The sequence below is a fragment of the Semicossyphus pulcher genome, unplaced genomic scaffold (genome assembly GCF_022749685.1).
Source record: "Semicossyphus pulcher isolate SPU_LCO1_2020_fin unplaced genomic scaffold, fSemPul1.0.p SCAF_24, whole genome shotgun sequence".
NCBI classification, from domain to species: domain Eukaryota; kingdom Metazoa; phylum Chordata; class Actinopteri; order Labriformes; family Labridae; genus Semicossyphus; species Semicossyphus pulcher.
The window spans coordinates 6,425,059-6,447,198 of NW_027211698.1; the positions used below are offsets into that span (position 1 = coordinate 6,425,059).

The 22,140-nt window shown below is 42.9% G+C and overlaps 1 pseudogene; it reads left to right on the plus strand.

The window, feature by feature from the left end:
• LOC138603705 (double-stranded RNA-specific editase 1-like) overlaps positions 1 to 15,360 on the plus strand; it is a 36,534-nt pseudogene extending 21,174 nt beyond the window's left edge.
• The last annotated feature ends 6,780 nt before the right edge of the window (positions 15,361 to 22,140 follow it).

The window sequence follows — 22,140 nt, forward strand, 5'->3', positions numbered from 1 at the left end:
GATTTCTCAATTCTCGCGCGATTATGTAGTTCTCCCGCGATCTTGTGATCTCGCGAATCAAGCTGCTTGGGCCAGCGCTACGCTGCACTGCGGACACGACACGCTTCCTGTGGGCGAGGGCTCGCGGTGCAGACGGAACGCACCAGAGACGGATCCTGTGGGATCGAGGGGTGAAAGAGAACTAAAAACAGACTTCAAAGGTCGATTTAACACTCGAACTACCAAGGCAGTCATTTTGACTGCTTTCAAAATTTGCAACGTCATAACTTTGTTTAAATAAAACCTATGTACCAATAGGACCCCTGACTTTTTCTAAATGTGTGTATATTTTATTCTAACATTGTTTTATCATTACAATTTCAAAACACAAAAGAGATCTGAGTATTACTCCCTCGAATCAAATTGACTGCATGCTTTTTACAAGGGGTGTCATATTTCACTATTTGCTACATTTTCCCGCTCTTTCTCCTGCTCTATTGTTTGCTTTGTTTTTTATGCTCTGTGAAGCTAAAATCGAGCTAAAGCTTCACTCAAAACCCAAGAGAGGCAAACATGACAACTACTGACAACATCCTGTTCAAGAAATGCACCAATGAGATGATGTCACGGAGGAACTTCATAATGCGACTCGCAAATGAACTTCGCTCCAGACACATGGCAGCAAAAGCCAGACAAATAATGGTGATCATTTTCATTTTGTGTCCTGATGTGTTTTTTACCTATTCCATCAATTTATTCTACAATCTTTTTATTGATTATCCAAATTATATGCAAATAATGTCTGAGCAGTCAAAATGACTGCTATGGTCATTCTAGTAGTTTCAGAATTCTTGTAGACCGAGTGTTAAAGAGGCCCAGATAAAGAGTAACAACAGGTGCTTTAAAAGCTGACGTTATGAGACACTAAATGGTACCTAAAAAAGGCCACCTTAAAACAGTGTCTCTGATCTGTTGCACATTTATCATACGTGTGTTTCATCATGCATGTTAGTCTGAGGCTGAAGCATTGTGTCGCTCGCTCCTCCCTCCCTCTCCCTCTCTCTGTGTGATTGAGTCTCAGCCGTCACATTCTGCAGATTCTGATGTGATTCTCTCTAATCTGTGTGAAATGTCACATTTCCATCAGCCTCTGCAGCGAGTGGAGAGAGAGAGGGTTTAAAACCTGCAGCAGGTTAATCAGCTTGTGTTTGTCGCTCAGAGCTGAAAAGGTCAGACGATTATCTCCACGAAGAAGCCAAACGTCTTAATTTGATGATCACAGTCTGAAGGTCAGCTTTTTAAATGAACTGGTGTTTGTTAAATCATGAGATGTTTCCTCTGATCACTTTAAGAGCTCTTCCTCCTCTCTGTCCCTCCGCCTCATCACCTCCTCCGCCCGTCAATGTGTCACACCTCGCTCCGTCAGGGTCCAATCTCTGCTCGTCTCAGAATGTCATTTCATGGGGAGAAAATGGAGTTTGTGTGTGAGGCGAGCGCGGCGCCGCGGGCTGTGTTTTTGTCTGCGTGGCATGTTTCTCCCTCTCCTGGCTGTCTGCGTGTCCTCGCCATCGATCCGTCTGCATTAGGACGCAGAGAGAGAGAGAGCGCGCTCTGACAGATGTGTGCAGCTGTTCTTCGCTCTCGCCTCCAGCTCCACAAATCCATTTATCCCCGTCCGCTCAGTCACCTCTGATGTCCAGAGCCTGTGTTCACCCTGACATAAAGGCTGACACCCCCTCAGGTCATGTGTCTCACCTGTCCTCAGCTTTAAAAAGGTGGATTCATTTCTGCTCCGCCCCCTCAGGAGGCAGAGACATTAATCAGAGACATTGATCCTTCACACTTTAGTCTATTAACAGAGATTGATTTGTTTCCAGGCGCTCATTAACGTCCTTTAATATCAGCACGCCGTGAAACGCTCTCTGCAAACACACCAGACTCCATTGACAAAAACAACAATTTAAGCTTGAAGAACACAGGAGCTGCTGCTCTACTGGAGACTGGATCCAACAACACGAGCTAACTAACAAGTTAACCAGCCGCTCCGTGTCCTGTGAGCTCAGATTAACATTTGTATTTGACTGCATGTTGAAGGAACAAAACAAAAAGGCTTTCTGTATTGTTCCACACACACACACACACGGAGCATTGTTTGTTGCAGTAACAAAGCACCGTCACCAAACTGAAGAGAGAACCAGCCTGTGGAGGATAAACGGCCCGGCAGAGATGGAAAGTGGCACGTACATTAAAGGAAGCCGAGTCCGACCAGCCGTGTCGTATGGAGTCTCTCAGACGAGAGGACGGGACGAATAAATCTATTTACTTCCTCTCTGCGGCTGCAGATCGTGCATCACAGCACACTAACCACAGCAGCACTCAACACATTTACACAGCGAGGGCGACGCCGCGCACATTTACACAAGTTCAGGGAGAGACGAGAGAACATAAACTACAGATCAAATTATTAACGGTCAGAGCTCTGACTACTGCTCAACTGTAACATCGAGGCCTCTCATTGGCTACAGGGCAAAGTACAACAACTGTCACTGCGATAGGGACACGTTTCATATCTTTCTGTGAAGGTCGGCTAACGAGATGTAGCTCAGCAACTAGCAAAATCTTTCAATTAGCAAACTATTTTTTTATTTGCTTAAAGGTTTTTTGAGACACAAACAAAAGTCTGCAAAAATGTTAATTTACGAAGAAAACTTTGCGATATGCAAATTAAGATACACGCTAATATTTTCGAGATACACAAAAGTTACAGACAAAAGTTTGATTTGAAAAAAACATTTTACATTTACAAACAAAAACGTTTGTTGACTGTGAACAAAACTTTAAAATTTCTTTCAAAACTTTTTTGATTTGCAAAACAAAAGTTGTTGATTTACTAACAAAGTTTTTGATGTCCAAATAAAAGTTTTCCACTAGTAAACAAAATTTGCAAACTGATTTTTTTATTTGTAAACAAAAAGTCTGAGATACAAACAAAAGTTGTTGACTTACAATCTTTAAATCGGCACAAAAACACGAACAACAGTTGATGATAAACAAAAGTTTAACAATTATTGATACATTATGATCATACATATATTTTACTCGCAGTGAAACGTTTTTGTTTTGCAGTGTCGTAGTTCGTGATAGTTAAATCATAGCAGAATAAACACCTGTTGTGACCTCACGCAGACACGTGACCCTGTGTGTGATTCAGGCTGTATAACACTTTCTGAATGAACATAACACCGTTTCCAATCCCTCCAGAAGTTTCCGTCGCGAGCGCCCTGATAACTACATTTGTTGACATTTGACTTCCTCGGAGTTAATTTTCTTCTTCTATTATCTGGAGGAAGGAAACCTAAGCTCCGCTCTCCTCCACCCGGCTCGCTCCATGCAGCCTCAGACGCCTGATAACATTGTCATTTCTAATGTTTGGAGCCACACGGCTGAGTGGCAGCGGGGCGGGGGGGGGGGCGTATCTGCCCACAGAGCGGCGATTATACCCCCCGAGTACCAAGACTCTCCTGTCATCCTATTGGCTGTGAGTCTGCTCTGTGAGTCTGCAGAGGAAAGCTGATTAGCTGTTTCATCGGGTCTAATTGAGTCTTCTCACTCGTAGCTGAGACAAACCGTGTGAAGCGGCAGCGGCTGAACGCGGAGTTACGACAGAGACGGACTGAACTGTGACGACATGCTGCAGACTGAAACAATAATGAGATTTGGAAAGTTGGTCACCATGAAACGTCGACAAAGTTTGATAACACGTTCAAACTTCGTGTTTCAGTCAAATCCACTCATTAAGTAGATTTGATGTATTTTTGTAACTTCTGAGGGCGACGTCTAAAAGTCTTAAAGGGACACTCCACTGATTTAAAGTCAATACTCACAGTTCTGTCAAGTTGCATCATGGGAAAGCGAGTATCCAGTGGTTTTTAAAGCTTGACTCATATTAGTAACGTCAAGGTACCTCGGCCTCTGATGTTTCAGCTTCATCAGCTTTGTTTTTCGGGTAATTCTGCCTTTTCTCAGTGTAAGACTGTCGCTGTCCATGGTGCTGAAACGGGATTCTCATATTTCCATGTTCCTGTTTAAACAGCTCTAAAATAAAAACTGTTATAGATAGAAGCTTCATTCTTTTTTCAAAAGAAAGGCCAGACTTTGATCTTTCAAATCATCACGTTACACATTTGTTGATGATGTCGTTACATTATGAACGGTGTGGTAAACATTGGCGTAACAATCCTAAGACTTTCTTTTACTGGCTTACACCTTTAAGCCCAGGTGGTGCACATTGTAGGAATGTGATGCATTTGAAGATACTGCAAGAAATGGATGGAGATCATTTAAAAGTGATTAGTTAAAGGTGATTCAGTTTTGTGCTTTGGGAGAAACAGATCGATTAAAACTGACTGTTGTTTGTCCGGCACTTTATGAACCAAATTGGGGTAAAAAAACCTCCTTTGAGCTTCAAAGAGTTCATCACGATCCATCCTTTGGTCACACAGTGAAGTATTGAGGTCAGTTTCCTTCTGAACTGTCAGAATCATGACGTGAAGCAGAAGCCGGTGATCAGCTGACCGGAGGAGTGAGACCTCACCGCTGCCGTCGTCTCAACATCGACAGTAATTATCGCCTCATTTCTGCCGTCCTCACTTTGTTTATTTATGTCGAGTGACTGCGCGCTGAGTGACAGCTTCCTGATTAGAGCGGAGGAAATAATGGCAGCTCGATGTCTGTTATCAGCCGGGGAGACGAGTACCTCTGTCTGACAGGAGGAGCGAGGGGAGGAGGAGGTGGGGGAGGAGGTGATGAGCTGTGACACACGAGTAAAGAGGCGTTCAGGGAGCGTGGATCTGTCTCACGGGGAATGTGAGCTTTGCTTTCCACAGATATTTTAGCTTATTGAGTCTAAAATCTAAATGTTGTGTTCTTTAGTTTGACTCTTTATTTTATCATCTCTCTTATTACTGCTAACATCTTCACTTCCTTTATGAAAGTGTCCATAACTTTGTCCTCTTTCTGTCTCCTGCAGGTCGAGTTGGAGCTCGGGTGCCTCGAAACCAGCCGAGGCTGCTCACCAGGGAGGGGGACGAAGCAGAAACCATGAGTGAGTCTCTTTTTTTCATTTCAAGTCAAACATTCAGAGAAACAGCTCCACTTTTTCTGCATGTATTCAGGTAAAACCTGAGCTGAATCGTTCCTGCCGTTCGTTCTCCTCTCAGACTCCCTGAAAACGAACCGCGCGTTCCTTCTGCCGGCTCAGGACTGAATATCAGGGTTAAATCCCGGGTCAGGGTGTATCTGCTCCATTTTGGTGGCAGATTCTGAGCTTCTCCCCTCACTCACAACAAATAAAGCCCCTCTGAGCCTCGTCTGGATTTGGACCCTCGGCCTATTTCAGCCATCAAATCACCTGACCCGGGATAAACCTCATTTGGCGTGCTGATGCCCCAAATTCGTTTTTATTCGTGTTCAGACAGCAGGTGTCTGGGCGACAGGGACAAACATGCTGCAACATTCGGAGAAACAGGCTGTAGATTAACAACAACAACAGAAACAAGCTGCAAAAACATTGAAGATACAAACGCTGTAAATCGTCATCACAACAGAAGAGCTCCCGGCCTGTAGGGGGCGCTGCGTGGAACATACATTGGGCCTGATGACTTCGACCTCCCGCTGATCTGTAGCTCCGTGCTAGTTAGATAAGTACACACTGAACCTCAGAGCTCGGCTAGCTGCACCACTAACTGAGCCAACTTGCAGCTAGTTAGTTAGCTAGTTAGCCAAGAGAAGCTAAAGCAGCGATGGTCCGTCCATCAGAAACTTTTTGTCTATAAAATTTGATCCAGATTTACCGAGTTTGAGTTGTACAAGTTATAAATTAATCAGTGAGACTCAGAACTCGTTTGATGTTCAGGTAAATAGTAAATAAATCCGGTTCAGTGCCTGGTTGGTGGTTTCCCTCCGTCTGCTCCACTTAGAGCTCCCCCTGCAGGTCTGGAGACTTTGTTGTGATGACTTTACAGCTTGTTTCCTTTCTTGTGTCAGATTTTGTTTGTTTATTTTGTGCATCTTTCCTGATTCTCTTCATATAAATCTGATGAATTGTTGCAGAGTGTTTGCCCCTCGCTGGCCACCATAGCAATCCTGTCTGTGTAAACCGAAGTGAAACCAGTCGGGGGAACATGTGGATTATGTCTGACAGTGTCGAGAGAGTCGCATTCAAGGTTGTTCAAGGGCTCTTTGCAACAGGAAGACGTTAAGTCAAACATGAGATCCAAACGTTCAGGATGACCTCAGAGGCTCGTTCAGGCGACACGTATTCGACCTTCAGCGTCACTTTGATGTGGAGAGTCGAGTTTGTGTTTCTGCTTCATGTGAATGTTTCTGCTCGCTGAGGAACAATAACAGTTTTCCCCTTCTTCCCCAGCAGACCGTTAATCACCTCCGAGGTTTAGCAGCTATTGTGTTCTCCATGTTTGAGTCCCGTCCCCCTTCTGCACGCTTGTTTTTCTTTCTACAGTGTACAGCTCAGCTCAGGCACTGTACACTGTGCAGAGGGGAAGTGATGTTCATGTTAGAACACATGGAGCTTCATGTCTGTTCCTCTTCTGACTCAGTTAAACCTGAAACTGTCTGATCCTCACCGTGTCCTTTAGGTGCCTGAAGCTGCTGCTCGTCTGTCCGCCATATTTGATCAGATGTTTGTTGTAACTTCTCTCATGTTTCCTCCAGGCTCAGTTTAAACACAACAAACTCTGTAAAGCTGCAGCTGTAGGATTGTTTCTGTCCTGAGCACCCAAAGGAGTAACCTATCGAGCTTTTGCTGGAGGATGTTATAAATGGAAATTTACATTAAGTTCCATCAGCTTTGTGAACAGGGCCACGTGATATGTGTTCCTCCTGAGGAGGGCCAGAGATACAATAACACTGTTTATACTGTAAATATAACAGCAGCAAACAGGAAGTTAGTTTTTCATGTTTTACTTTGATCAAAGGAAGTTTAAATGTTGTTTTTATGGTTAAAAGTAACTGAAGCTACCTGTGATAGATGACTGAAGGTGTTTAGAACACACCTGTCCGTTATAACCTGCTTACTGAGTGTTATGAAGGAACACACATCACTTGTTCAGTTGCAAAGAGAGATAAAGGAATCTCTAAATTTTACATTTACAAGATCCTGCATCGAAGGCGTTGTAAGTTACTCTTTCTGGGCACCGCAGGTTCGTGCAGCACAGATGTTAAGGAAAATCGGAACTTGGACAACCTCTTCTCCAAAGAGGCGGTCGCAGCTGAGGCTGCTCAACTCCCCAATGGGAGTGCTGGGGGTGGGAGGAAGCGTCCCTTAGAAGAGGGCAATAACGGGCACGCGCATTCCAAGTACAAGCCCAAGAAGCGTAAGAAAGTCCCCGGGCCCATTCTGCCCAAGAACGCCCTCATGCAGCTCAACGAGATCAAGCCGGGGCTGCAGTACAAGCTGCTCTCTCAGACCGGGCCGGTCCACGCGCCCGTCTTCGTCATGACTGTGGAGGTCAATGGGCAACTCTTCGAAGGATCAGGTCCTACCAAGAAGAAGGCCAAGCTGAACGCAGCAGAGAAAGCCCTGAGATCCTTCGTCCAGTTTCCCAACGCCTCTGAAGCCCACATGGCGATGGGCCGGACTCTGTCGGTGCACACGGACTTCACCTCAGACCAGGCCGACTTCCCGGACATGCTCTTTAACGCCTTTGAGACCTCCACTCCTGTGGACGACCCTTTTTACCTCACGTCCAGCTGCAACGGTTCCTTCTGCTCACTGGGTATCGAGTACCCGTTGCTCCCCTCCCCCGTCCCAAACCTGGTCCAGGCCCCCGTACCTCCACCCCCCTCCACCTTTATGTCCCCGACGAGCGGCAAGAACCCCGTCATGATCCTGAACGAGCTGCGGCCGGGCCTCAAATACGACTTTGTGTCGGAGAGCGGGGAGAGCCACGCCAAGAACTTTGTCATGTCGGTGACGGTGGACGCTCAGAACTTCCAGGGTTCAGGGCGGAACAAGAAGCTGGCCAAGTCCCGAGCCGCCCAGGCCGCCCTGTCGGCTCTGTTCAACATGCAGCTGGACCAGGCTCCGTCCAGACAGCCCATACCCAGAGAGGGGCTGCAGCTTCACCTGCCACAGGTAAGAGCAGAGTAAGGTCAATGACCACTGAAATATACCGTTATTATGCTGCTTACTTGCATGGCCTCTTTGAGTGACAGCTGGGAGCTGCCAGCTGTCTGCTAGGAGCTATAGAGACCAGGCTGTAAACATGTTTAGTTTAACATGGGGCTCTATGGGGACTGACTCACTAATGGAGACAGCTTCCAGTGGACAAGAGAGGAACTGCAGCTTTTATCACGGCTACAGTTTAACCTGGAGGTCGCCTCTGGGTTCCACATCCACCCTGAGCCCGCCCCATATTAAATAAAGGGTTGTGATTGGCCCGACCTGACTCTGGGCAGGTTGAAATCTGTCTTTTTGATGTTATGCTGCAAACACTCACTCATTAGATCTCCCAAATCCCCGTCCCACCTGACAGTCTGAAGATGGAGACGGCCTCAGCAGAGACAAGTTCAACACCCTGAGAATCTATTTACACGTGAACTAATCCCTCGCTGTAATCCCTCCACAGCGATAACAAAGCTGCTATCTTAATGAGCATCTCCCTCTGAGTGCTATTCAAACACTGCTGTTCATTACAGCAGCCTCTGGAGCCACTGTGCGTCTCACAGAGCCGTCAGTGAAGCAGAGATCTGACTGTTTTAAGCCGCTCACATCTCTGCTTGTCATTCACACCAGGGCTGCTTTTCTATGAGACACATTCCGATAAAGTTTCAGAGCAGATAAGAGGAGCGTTCAGGTGTTTGAATCACACTGTTGTTCCTCTTTATTTCACCTTTCTTCAGGTTTATCCCTCATAATTAATACTAAGACATAAAGGAATGAATCACATATACAGCAAGGTCAACAGTGAAACACCTTCAGCTAAAATAGACGTTAGCTAGCTTAGTTAGCCGTTACTTTAAGCTAGCAGAAATTGCTCTTTAAACAACTATTTTGAGTACAGGTTTGTTGACATATTGGGACAGACGTTCTAACATTATGGGATGTAAAAAATAAAAAATAAAGTGTTTTTATGATAATAAATGAGCCAAAAGCTTAATCGCACATGAGGGTAGAGGGGAGGGGTCAAAAAGGAATTCATTGTAGGCACCACAGAAGAAGAAACAAAGGAGGCGGGGCTCTGTAGAAGATAAAGCTGCATGTGATCCTGTCACATGTTGCCGTGTTGGTTTCGTTTCCCTCTCAGGTCCTGGCGGACGCCGTCTCTCGCCTGGTCGTCGACAAGTTCAGCGAGCTGACGGAGAACTTCACATCTCCACACGCTCGGCGGAAAGTGTTGGCGGGTGTCGTCATGACAACAGGTAAACACTCAGCCAGGATGAAAAGCTCCCAGTGAGTGTTTGAGGTTTTAAATATGTCAGGGATTTACACAGAATCAAGAGATGAGATGTTTACTGTGTTAGTGTCAGCGGGGACCTGATCCAGCTGCCGTCTGTGACTCCTGAGCTGTGATTGTGCTGCTGCTGTTGTTATGTGTCAGAGCTAACCCCACTGTGACCCCAGCTGCTTGTTCACAGCAGAAGGAGGTTAGAGACTAAATCTGTCACATGAAGTCTCACTGTTTAGAGTCAAAGTCAGGTTTCCTCCCCAAAAACAGGCAGAAAATAAAACGTCTTCAAACACACCAGACTCCATTCACAAAAACAGTGATTGTCCCTCACAGGATACACAGGAGCTGCAGGTCTACTGCTGCCTCAACAGGTTAGTCTGTTTGTGTTGTTGTGCTGTGTTAGATCAGAGGTAACTGTTTAAAACACTAAAGTCACACAAAAACGCAAACAAACTAAAAGAAGAGGCAGCAGCAGAGCAGCAGCTCCTGTGTCCTGTGAGGTAAAATCACTGTTTTTGTGAATGGAGTCTGGTGTGTTTGCAGAGAGCGATGTAACGTCTGTTTGTGGTTAAAAAAATCATCTTCCTCTGTAACACAGAGGTCTATCTCTGTAGGGATCCTTTCTGTAATGTTGTCAGACAACATTTATCCTTCTTTCCTCGTCCTCACCTGTTCAGGTGCGGATGTGAAGGAGGCGGAGGTGATCTGCGTCTCCACGGGAACAAAGTGCATCAACGGTGAATACATGAGTGACCGAGGTTTGGCCCTCAACGACTGTCACGCTGAGATCGTGGCTCGCCGCTCGCTCATCAGGTTCCTGTACTCACAGCTGGAGCTTTTCCTCAGGTGAGAGCAGGTTGATTTGAGTTTACTGATCGTGGATTTCTTACAAACTGAATCTTTAAACTTTGACTCGATGCTGACGAAACTTTAGTCTCATCAGGTTTTCTTCCCTAGTATAAAAAACTTAAACCACGACTGTGTGAGTTCTTGTAAGTCTCCCTGTTAGCCAATCAGAAACATTCTTCAGCTGGTTGTATAAATGTGACATGATTTGTGTCTCCAGTAACCACGAGGAGGAGCAGCAGAAATCCGTCTTCACCCGCTGTGACAGACAAGGCTTCAGGCTGAAGGAGAACGTGCAGTTCCACCTTTACATCAGCACATCGCCCTGTGGAGACGCCCGCATCTTCTCCCCGCATGAAGCCGGAGTGGAGGGTGAGACTGGTCCTGATTAACCCTCCTCTGACTGTAAAGGAGATGTCACTGAAGGTGTAGACTCTCATATCACTCTCCTTCCTGTCTCAGATCAGGGCGACAGACACCCGAACAGGAAGGCCCGCGGGCAGCTCCGCACTAAGATTGAATCTGGTGAAGGAACCATCCCAGTCCGATCCAGCAACACCATCCAGACGTGGGACGGAGTTCTGCAGGGAGAGAGGCTGCTCACCATGTCCTGCAGCGACAAGATCGCCAGGTTTCTGTTTGTTGTGTTATTCTAAGTGTCTGACAACATTACAGAAAGGATCCCGACAGAGATAGACCTTTTTTTAACCACAAACGGATGTTCGATCGCTCTCTGCAAACACACCAGACTCCATTGAAAAAAACAGTGATTTTATCTCACAGCACTCAGGAGCTGCTGCTCTACTGCTGCCTCTATCAGTTAGCTTGTTTGTGACTTTGGTGTATTAAATGGTTAGTTTGGATCCAACTAAATATTTGTGTAACACACTATGACAAGAAAAAACTAACCAAACAAGGCAGCAAAAGACCAGCAGCTCTCAGATTCTGCAAGCTTAAATCACTGTTTTTCTCAATGGAGTCTGGTGTGTTTGCAGAGAGCGCTGTAATGTCTGTTTGTGGTTAAAAAAAAAGCTCTATCTCTGTAGGGATCCTTTCTGTAATGTTGTCACACACTTAGAATAACAATCTGAGCCTGTCAGTGGAAACAACAAGAACTTTAAGTGGACGCACTTTGATCCATCAAGGATTATGTTGCAGCCATTACAGCCTGTTTCACTGCTGCAGGATGAACACATGAAGCCCCCTTTATCTAAGGTTAATCAAACATTCGTGCTGCAGACTTTAACGACTTCATATCAAACTTCCAGCTTATAAAAGAACATGCAGAATGAGTGTGCAGCACACTGTGTGAGTAAATAAAGCAGTGTCATCCATAATCCAGCTGTAGCACAAACTGAAGTTTCCCTCTTCATCATATGAAACGCAGCGCCGCAGCCCTACTCGAGGTCTGAAGGGTGTTTTTGAGCCGAGCAGCAGGAGTCCTGATGATTATGTGCATGTGTGAAGAGGCTGAATTATCTCTGCAATCACTCAGTCAGGTGTCATCGGGCCTGCAGGGCTCTGATTAGGCTGCTGATGAATCTGCAGGAGGTTTTAGGACTCCTCTGAGCTCCAATCAGATGTGTGTGTTCAGGAGAATTAGTCAGAACAATGTTGATTCTTGCAGATTTAAATGTTTGCTCCTTTCTTTGTCTCTGTGTGGTTTAGAGGAGACGGTTAAAGGGTCCTAAAACATAAATGTTCTGTGTCCCCTCAGGTGGAACGTGGTGGGATTCCAGGGCTCTCTGATGAGCTACTTCACCGAGCCCATCTACTTCTCCAGCATCATCCTAGGCAGCCTGTACCACGCAGACCACCTCTCCAGAGCCATGTACCAGAGGATCACCGAGATCGAGGACCTGCCGCAGTCCTTCAGCCTCAACAGACCCCTGCTCAGCGGTGAGAAACACTCTGCACTCTAACAGCCGACCAGTAAAAGCCTCTTTATTTGGCCTTTCGCTCTCATCTCTATACGATGTAACGCGTTCGTGTTCTGCAGGAATCAGTAACACTGAGGCTCGTCAGCCGGGAAAAGCTCCAAACTTCAGCGTGAACTGGACGGTGGGGGATCAGATTCTGGAGGTGATCAACGCCACCACGGGGAAAGACGATCTGGGGCGACCGTCAAGACTCTGTAAACACGCTCTGTACAGCCGCTGGATGCGCCTGCACTGCAAGGTAACACTGCACCTTCACTGCAGAGGTGAAATGATGCAGAAGACCAGTCGAATGTTAATGCAACGAGTTGGTGCTTGAACACGTTAGCAGAATCCCTCTCCTTCTAAAGAAAGGTTGAGGATGCACCTTTTCAGCGAGCATGAAACACCTGGAACCTGCTTTCTTATTGTAGAGTTTGCCTTCTTGTCCCTGCAGCTCTCCTCCATCCTGCGGATCAGGACGGCGAGGCCCATCAGCTACCACGAGGCCAAGCAGGCGGCGGTGGAGTACCACAGCTCCAAGCAGACCCTGTTCAGAGCCTTCCACAAAGCCGGACTCGGAGCCTGGGTGAAGAAGCCCATCGAGCAGGACCAGTTTGCTCTGAACACCTGAGTTAACGCTGCTGCAGGTGGTGCTTTAACGTCCTGAGACTGTTTCTGTCGGGTTCAGCGGAGGAACATTTTCTCTGACTGGACTGAAGATGTCAGAACCCTCCGTCGTTTTTATAACCTCATGCTCCTTCCTCTCAGCCAGCACTCACAGAAGAGTATTCAGTCAGTTATGCAACTTTATACAAGAACACATGTACAAACAGACTACAGAAGAGACGTATATTCATTTTGCATGTATGATTATACCAAATCCATGTTTTCATGTTCAGTATTTTGATCTCAGATGATCAGAATGTCTCCGTCTGTCGCTGTGCTGCAGCTTTCTGAAGGACGACAGGAAGTTATGAAGATCTCCAGCTCCTCCTCCAACACTCCTTTATTCTGTTGATGGTTCAAACAAGAGGTCATCAGACTCAGTCTGGAGGACTTCCTGTGTTCTTCTTCTTCCTCCTGTATTGACAACATTCATACGGTGGCCATTTTCCTCTGACGACACGCTCGCTTTCGGAGACTGAAATGTCTTAAACATCCTCTCTGCTGAGTTCCAGGTTTACAGGTCATAGAACAGCTTCACTGCTTCAAATTAATCAACAACTCAAAGGACATAAAGGGTTAAAGTCTGGAGGGAAATCCGGCCTCATGCTAAAGCTACATGTTTGATAACCCATTAGCTACCTCAGACAACAGCCAACATTAGCATTCAACAACTTCCCTGCTAGCATTACTGTTTTCATAGTGTACCATGATAGGACAGGAAAGATGGAACTTCCTAGCTAACTGTAATGTTAGCTATTTAGCAGTAATGTTCACAAGCTAGCAGTTGGTTGGAAGTAAATGCTAGCTGTTGTAACTTAGCTGCTAATAGCTAATATGTTATTAACACAACATATTTGCGAACTCATTAGGACAGCTAAGTCACAACAGTTTACATTAGCATTTAACCACTTCCTGGCTAATGTTTTAAGCTTTATAGTTTTACTTGATACGGTGCAACTTCCAAGCTAACAGTATTGTTAGCTATTTAGCATGCTAATTTGCTAGATAATGGTTGAATGTAAATGCTAGCTTTTGTGATTAAGCTGTCAGTAGCTAATGAGCTATTACAACAACATTTAACTCCTTAGGACAGCTAAGTCACAACAGCTAATGTTAGCATTCAACCACTTCCTAGCTAATATTTTAAGCTTTATAGTTTTACTTGATACGGTGCAACTTCCAAGCTAACAGTATTGTTAGCTATTTAGCATGCTAATTTGCTAGATAATGGTTGAATGTAAATGCTAGCTTTTGTGATTAAGCTGTCAGTAGCTAATGCGCTATTAAAACAACATTTAACTCCTTAGGACAGCTAAGTCACAACGGCTAATGCTAGCATTCAACCCATTCCTTGCTAATATTACTTTAAGCTACAAAACATCCATAGCAAGGAAGCTATGCCTTTCTTATTATACCTTGTAACACTATTAAATGGAAATGTTAGTTAGGAGGTGGTTGAATGCTCATTTTAGCTCTTGTCTCACAGAAGCTAATGGGTTTTAAATATGTTGTTTTAACTTGAAATTTCGCTCAGTATCCCTCCAACTATTCATCGTCTTTCAGCTGTTGATCGATCAGGTGGCAGGGAAAGTACGACACGATAACAGCATTTGAGCTTCACACCCTGAACATGACGTCAGAGGAAAAAGGCAGCTGTATTATTATGGTGAATGTTGGTTCGTTGCTGGTTTTCCTTTCTGACCATTTAACCTCCCAGTTTGGAGTTGTTTCCTCCAGTTAGACGACGCCAAACAGGAGTGTATGAAAGGCTTGTTCAGAGCTAACGTGAGCCCTGTTTGTGTTCGATCAAACTGTTATGCAATGAACCTGAAGTCGTCCTGCAGTGAGTCTGTGTGCAGAAACAGTAAACTCAGACTGTGCCGCTGTTTTTCTCTCTGTTCAGGCCAGTAAAGAATCACCAAAGATGATGTCAGCACCTGTCAAACTTTTGATATTTTCTGTCATTTTCCAAACATTGAAATGTTCTTTATCTCTGTCTGCCTCTACAAACCTTCAAACCCATCAAATGTTTGTCTGTGATGATGTGTGAGAAGCTGTTTAATGTTAGACAAACCAAACAAGACAGAATCCAAATCACTCGTTTCCTCGACAGCAACTTTCAGATACGTTCAAACTTTTAAAGTCTTTCTGTCAAACACTCACAGGGTATATTTAACGTATTTACTTTTAATTTATTTCTTTTCTTTATATATTTTGAGTCTTTTATCTGCTTTTATTTAAATGCTGAAATGCGTCTGAGCATGTGCAGACCTGTTCCTGTCTGAGGACTTTTTAAAGTTACTAATCTTGACTGGAGCAAAGGTGAACTTGTGAATGGAAGAAAAAGATGGGTTCATGCATTAGTTATTGATTTGCCCCATGAATTATAGCAGGACTGTGATGCATGAGCTCGACCTGTAAAGCATGAAAAATATAAACTCTGTAGAGTCCAGTCACTGACTAGAGATTTAATAAAAAGATTACAGTCACTTTGATACTTGTGTTTACGGTGCTTTGTAACGAATGTTAAAGGAGTTCTCTTGGATCTTCAAAGCCACCAGACTCCATTAACAAATACCGCCGTTTTTAGCATTTTCAGATAAGTTAGTTTCTGTTTCACAAATATTGTGTCAGATCCAAACTAACATTTTGAAACACTTAGGTCACACAATAACAGCAGCAGAGCAGCAGCTCCTGTGGGCTAAAATCACTGTTTTTCTCAATGGAGTCTGGTGTGTGTGCAGAGAGCGCTGTAACGTCTGTTTGTCTCTGTAGGGATCCTTTCTGTAATATTGTCAGACACTTAGAATAACAATCTGAGCCTGTCAGTGGAAACAACAAGAACTTTTAGTGGACAAAACAAGGATTATGTTGCAGCCGTTACAGCCTGTTTCACTGCTGCAGGATGAACACATCTACTGGAGACATTCACACACTTTTATTAAATATGTAAAAATAGGACACAGGATTAAATAAATAGCCAAGCCCAGACCTATAGAAGATATTTAGACATATTAAAGCAAAGGATAAAATCTTTAACGCTGCTTCTTTTGTTAAACTTTCTCTGACAGTAAAGGTGTAATTTTATCAAAAAGCTGCCGTCGAGTGAAATCTAGAGAATTCTGCTTTTGTTGTTGTTGACATAAAAATCCCGGCAGCTTCTGTTTATCTGCTGCATCTAAATCTGTCCTCACCGCCGTCTCCACTCTTTTAGAGGCCTTTTCCTTTGAGTCATATCAGCCACCTGCACCTGTGCAACATGAGAGAGCCCGATAATCTCACTGTGGATTACCTGTCCTCTCTGCATCACCAGGGGACAACCGATTCCCCCCTCCCCCTGTCAGAAGGCAGACCGTTCTATATTAACGGAACCACTGGCTCCGCACAAGAACAAAGTTTAGACGTTGATTTCCAGGCGGGGGGGATTTGCGCTGATAGAGGCTAAAAATGAGAGAAAAGAGCTGCAAGGTGAAAGTGGGATTAGTGAAAAAAGCTCTACATACTTCTCCGCCTTCTCCAATTTATCTGCAAATTATGTTCCCAGGCTGAGTCTCTGTCAGAGGGGGCTGTAAAACAGACGCCGTAGTCTTTCCTTCCACCACTTTTAATCAAACCCCCGCATACCTCCCTCATCTTCTTTTTTCATGTGAAGTCTGTATACATTTTAAAAAGTACAAATAGTAGAAATATAAAAGTCCTGCTGTGTTCCAAGTTTGCAAATCATAATAATCAGACATCTTATCTTTATCATTTCACAGCTTTCCAACTGATCCGAAAACCCAAAGAGGACAAATAGTAAAGAATCCATAGGGACACTGAGCCATATTTCAAGTTAACCAAAACTATTAGCTTACAGCCATTAGTTAGCGAACATTACTGACTGATACTGTAACACAATCCAGTACCAAACTCTCTCCTAGTTAATAGTAATATTGGCTAGGAATGAGTTGAATGCTAACGTTACCTGTTGTGATTTAGCTGTCAGTATGAGTTTGCATTCAATCTTCAACCTAGCTAACATTACCTTTTAGTTTGCTAACATCATAAGCTCGGACTTAACGCCTCTCCTGTCGTATCTTGTAACACTATCAAAAGCTATTGTTAGCATTCAACCATTGGCTAGTAATCATTTCCAATTGATAGTATTACACATTCAACAGCAAAGGCTATCCTAGGTAATGTTAGCTAGGAATTGGTTGAACGCTCACATTAGTTGAGGTTTGCATTCAACCTTCAACCCAGCTAACAGTGCCTTTAGCTGCGGCTAACATCTAAAGCTGGGAATTAATGCCTCTAGTATTATATCCTAAAACACTATCAACAGCTAATGCTCACAAGGCATTGGTTGAATGCTAAAATTAGCTGTTGTGACTTAGCTAGTAGCAAATGAGCTATCAAAATAACAGTGGGAAACTCATTGGGAGAGCTAAGTCACAACTGCTAATGTTTGAATTCAACCATACATAGCTTACTAGCTATCTTTAGCTTGTACATCACAAACTGAAATTAATGCCTCTCCTATCGCAGTGTTAGCATTCAACCTTTAGCTAGCTAGCATTACCGACTGATAGTGTTGCACAATCAAATAGCAAAGGCTATCCTAGGTAGTGAAGATGTTATCCTTGGAAGTGGTTAAATGCAAACGTTAGGTCCAACAGTCCAACAGCCCAAAGACCCTCCAGATTGTCCCTATCCATTGTTTAATGATTTGCTGATCATTCAGGGAGCGTACTTTGTGAAACTAAAAATAGTTCTAGAGTTCTTTGAAGGTTATTAATAATGAATTTCCATGTTCAGGTGTCAGTGAGCGTGTATTCCAAACAGATTTACTTTAATCAGAAGGATGTTTCATGCATGCAACAGGAAAGTCTTTAGGAAGTCCGGTGACGGAGCAGAAAGAGCCCATTGCTGGTTTGGCTCTACATGTGGGGTTTATGGTTTGTCCCAACATCCTTCTTTGCCATAAAATGGGACAATCTCCTGAAGACAAACGGACTCCCTCCCTGTGAGATTAATAATGTTTCTCCTCGTAAACAGAGTATTTCAGCTGAAGGAGCAGATTTGGAGCAGAGCCCGAGTCCCGTCCCCCTCCATCAAACTCTGCGGCTTGGTGGCTGAAGCTGTCCGTCCATTAGGATGTCTGCTCATTTGTCACGGCTCGCCTGCCTCCCCAGAAATCAAACCCCATTAGCCGCTTAATGGGCCTCTGCATGAACTCAATGTAGGTACAGTACGGCAGCAGTCAGCAGATGGTCGGAGAAACATTCAGACCACACTTTGCTTTCTCTCTGATGTAAACCACTAAGATATTGTATTCTAACTTTTATAACAATAGTATGTCATACATTGAATTTACTTCATCCTTTAGCATAACAATGCTCTGGTTAGCTTACCTTCCATGAACTCATATCAAGGAGCAGAGGACTTGTAACCAAGTTTATGTAAAACAACTCAATAAAAACATGTATTTTACTTTAGATAAATCTCAGTTACACGTTATAATTTAGCTGTTTCTTGTCTGTAAAGTAAAAGCTGTAGTCTACAGACCAAACACTTCACTCATGCTGCTGCTATGTTCTGTTCAGGTCATACTCAGGCCATAAGATATTTAATGTTGTCTTTATTGAATGTTGAATGAAGCAGAGATACCCTGACCTTTAGTCCCTATGTCAACAGCTAATGTTAGCATTGATCACTTTATAGCTAACATTCAGTTTAATAGTGTTACACAACAAAAGGTGTAACTTCCTTGCCACTGATAATGTTAGCTAATTAACAATAATGTTAGCTAGGAATAAGTTGAATGCTAATGTTAGCTACAGTGATTTAGCTGTCAGTAGCTAACAATTTGTCAAAACAACATGTTTGTAAACTCAATATGGCAGGTAAGTCACAACAGCTAAGGTTAGCATTCAACCCACTGATTTAACTGATTGTAATTGTTCAGCTCCAAACACTCTGGAGCAAGAAGTTTGTGCAAAAGAAGCCTTTCAGTGTTTAGTTAACATCCTGATGTGAGATCCAAAGTGGGCACACCAAAGTCCACTCAAAAAATAGCATTTTAAAGTAGTTGTCTTGTCGTCTTGCAGACAGACCTGTCGAAGCATGAATTCAGACTTTTTCCAAACCAGCATCATGATGTAGTTATTTCAGCATCCATTAACTTGTTTATTGTTTACTCTCAGAAACATCTATTTATGTTGTGTTCAGAGTGCTGTAGTAAGACAGAGTTCAGCCAGGTCTCAGGTTTAAAGTCCAATTTTTGGTGAATTTGGTCTTTTCAATTCTGCTGCACAAACACTTTCATAAAGGAATGTAAGAGAGAAGAAGGAGAACAAAAATATTCATGTAAACTGATCAGGACATTGCAGAAGAATCAATTCAGGTTCCAATATTTGTACTGGGTAATATCAGTCAATAGAAAACAGACAGTATCATATCCATCATACAGTAAATAGTCAATATAAATGAGCTTATACTTACATAATTTATCACAAACAGTTGAATAATGATTTTGTATGTTCAGTCAGTGAGTAATAATCATTAAAAAGAGGATCAAAGCTAGATTCTAAACACTCCATCTTAAAATTGATGGTTTTCAGATGGAGTATTGAATGGGCTCAGTGGTCCAGCTAGCATCGCGGTGATGTAATCACCTGCCATAAATCACACAGCACAGGTCAATGGGACCCTCGACTCCGTTCAAGGCCCAAATTTCCATTTTAATTTCCTGCTCAGTGGAGTTGATGAACGCGGGGACACAGAGAGTAACCAGGCTCCTCACTCACTCGTCTGCTTTATTAAATGGCGATGACCTTTCATTTCTGGATCTGTGAAAACTAGCAGACAGGTTGGTGTGAGCAAATGTCAGACAGCAGGTAGGATGTAGAACTCATTTCAGATGATTGGATATCACTTAGACTATATGTGTGTTTACCTGTTCAGCCATTATGCACCAGAGATAAATACTGCCTCTTAAAGCAGACTGAAAGCACCAGCATCAATATTTTACACATTCAATTCAATTCATCATATTTAAAGGAGCTATTTTAGTCTGACGTCAAATTTGACATCATTTACATTGCTGTAATTTCTCTACTTCCCTTTGATTCAGCAACCAAACAGTCAACATGTGTTGAAAATATATTATCAACATATTGATAGATTATCTACTGTTTGAAATCAGCTAAGACTAGCATTGAACAGCTTCCCAGCTAACACTACAGTTTGATAGCGTAAACCACTGTGACAGAAGGGGTATAAATTCATACTTCAGTGTTTGCTAGGAGTCGGTTGAATGCTAACACGAGTTGTTACGACTTAGCTCTCTATAGCTAATGAGTTATCAAATATTGTTTTGCATTGAAATCTGGATCAATTTGCACAATCCATTGTCTTTTCTGTTGCTAATCAATCGCCAGCAGCTAAAGTTAGCATTCAACTACTTCCTAGCTTACAGTTTGATTAGTGTCGCAAGATAAGATAGGAAAGGCACAACAAATTAGTTTAATGCTAACAGTAGCTCAGAATTCTATCAAGTTATAAGAACAACATATTAGAAATGTAATTAGGACAGCTAACCCTGATTTCAGATTGTCGGAATAATAGGAAAAGTTTGTTTCTAACTGGGAAAGTTCACGTGAACGCCACCTCCAGTTGAAACAATTCTGAAAGAGACAATTATTTTGGTAGTTAACACATTGATGTCATTATAAACAGAAACATGGCGGACAAAAGTTAAATTGTGATCAACAAAACACAACAAATTATCAAAATTAAGACTTCACGTTTGTAAACACACCAAGGCTAACATCACTAGCTAGCTAAAGGTAACTTTAGTTAGGAAGTGGTTAAATGCTAACATTAACTGTTGTCAAATAATAGCTAATGGGTTTGTAAACATGTTTTACTGCAGATTTTCCCCGTCTGTTGTCTTTTCAGTGATATCGTAGCGACTAATAGCTTTCAGTACATTAGCTAACCTTGAACACAGCCGTACATCTTTATAAAAGCATGAAAGCTTCACAGCCTGACATCTGAGGAAAACGGCCTCCGTGTGAAATCTCAAAACTGTAAAACAAGAAAAGAAAAGAAAAAAGAAAGAAGATGATGCAGCGCTAACAAGCTACATAGCTACCTCTGTTTTAGATATCCCTCTGTCAAGATGGCTGCTAATGGTTGATGGTAAAAAATGTTTGTAAAAAAAAAAAAAGATATGTCTTTATGTCTTTTATATTATGTACAATCCATTCATTTGCATTTAAATGCATGTCTGACCTTTCTGACGTGTATTCCAAAATTGAAGATAAAGCCGTGACACGTGTGTAATCTCGGTGACATATGACACAGCGTGAACATGTAGCGTAGCATGGCACAGTCTGCTGGAGCTGATATGTGAGATATGATACTGAGAGCTTTTTAAAGCATATTTTCACATGTTGCTGTTGTGACTCCCTGTCGACGTTCCTGTGAAATAATCATGCTTAATACATAATTCATCACACAGCACTGGCACCCACTGTTTGCACGATTTGAAGGTTTAATTTGCACATTAATGAGGAAAAATGAAGTTCAGTCAGTGGTAATATAAACATGAGCATGAGCATGCTGACATACAGATGTTCACTAATTAATGCATCACACAGATTATTAAATGAGTTAATCAGCATGTTCTGGTTAACACAAAGCAGTAAAATGTCTCTATTGTCTCCTTGGATTATTTTTTTTAGAAATTTTAGAAATTGATTTGATCTGAATTTACTCTTTTTATAATGGCAAGTAATTCAAACAAAATTTGTATAAAGGACCATTTCTATCAGTGTGTATAAGTATTAGTCTCTGTTGGGTCTTGAATCTTTTGATCTATTTATTATTTGATGGATTTCTTGCAGAGACGAGGTTTCTTTGTGAGGACGTCCTGGAACATGTCTGCCATCTTGTGGTTACTTGGGTTTAGTACATAAATGTGTCTTAAATGTATTTCTATGTTCAATCATATTTTAGATCACGTTTTAGTTTAGAGTATTTTTTTCGGCCAATCTGGTGGAGCAGCAGTGTGCTCAACAAAATGTACATTTTCACACAGTTTATTTTGTTTGTTTTACATGTGAATTTACCGAATCACGTGAAACACATTTTACATGCTAATCACATGAATATAACCAATTCACAAATAATATTATGCGTATAAATATGATCAATTATAACATGTATTGTCACAATTTATGTATAAATATAAATATGAATGACATCTGACCCAA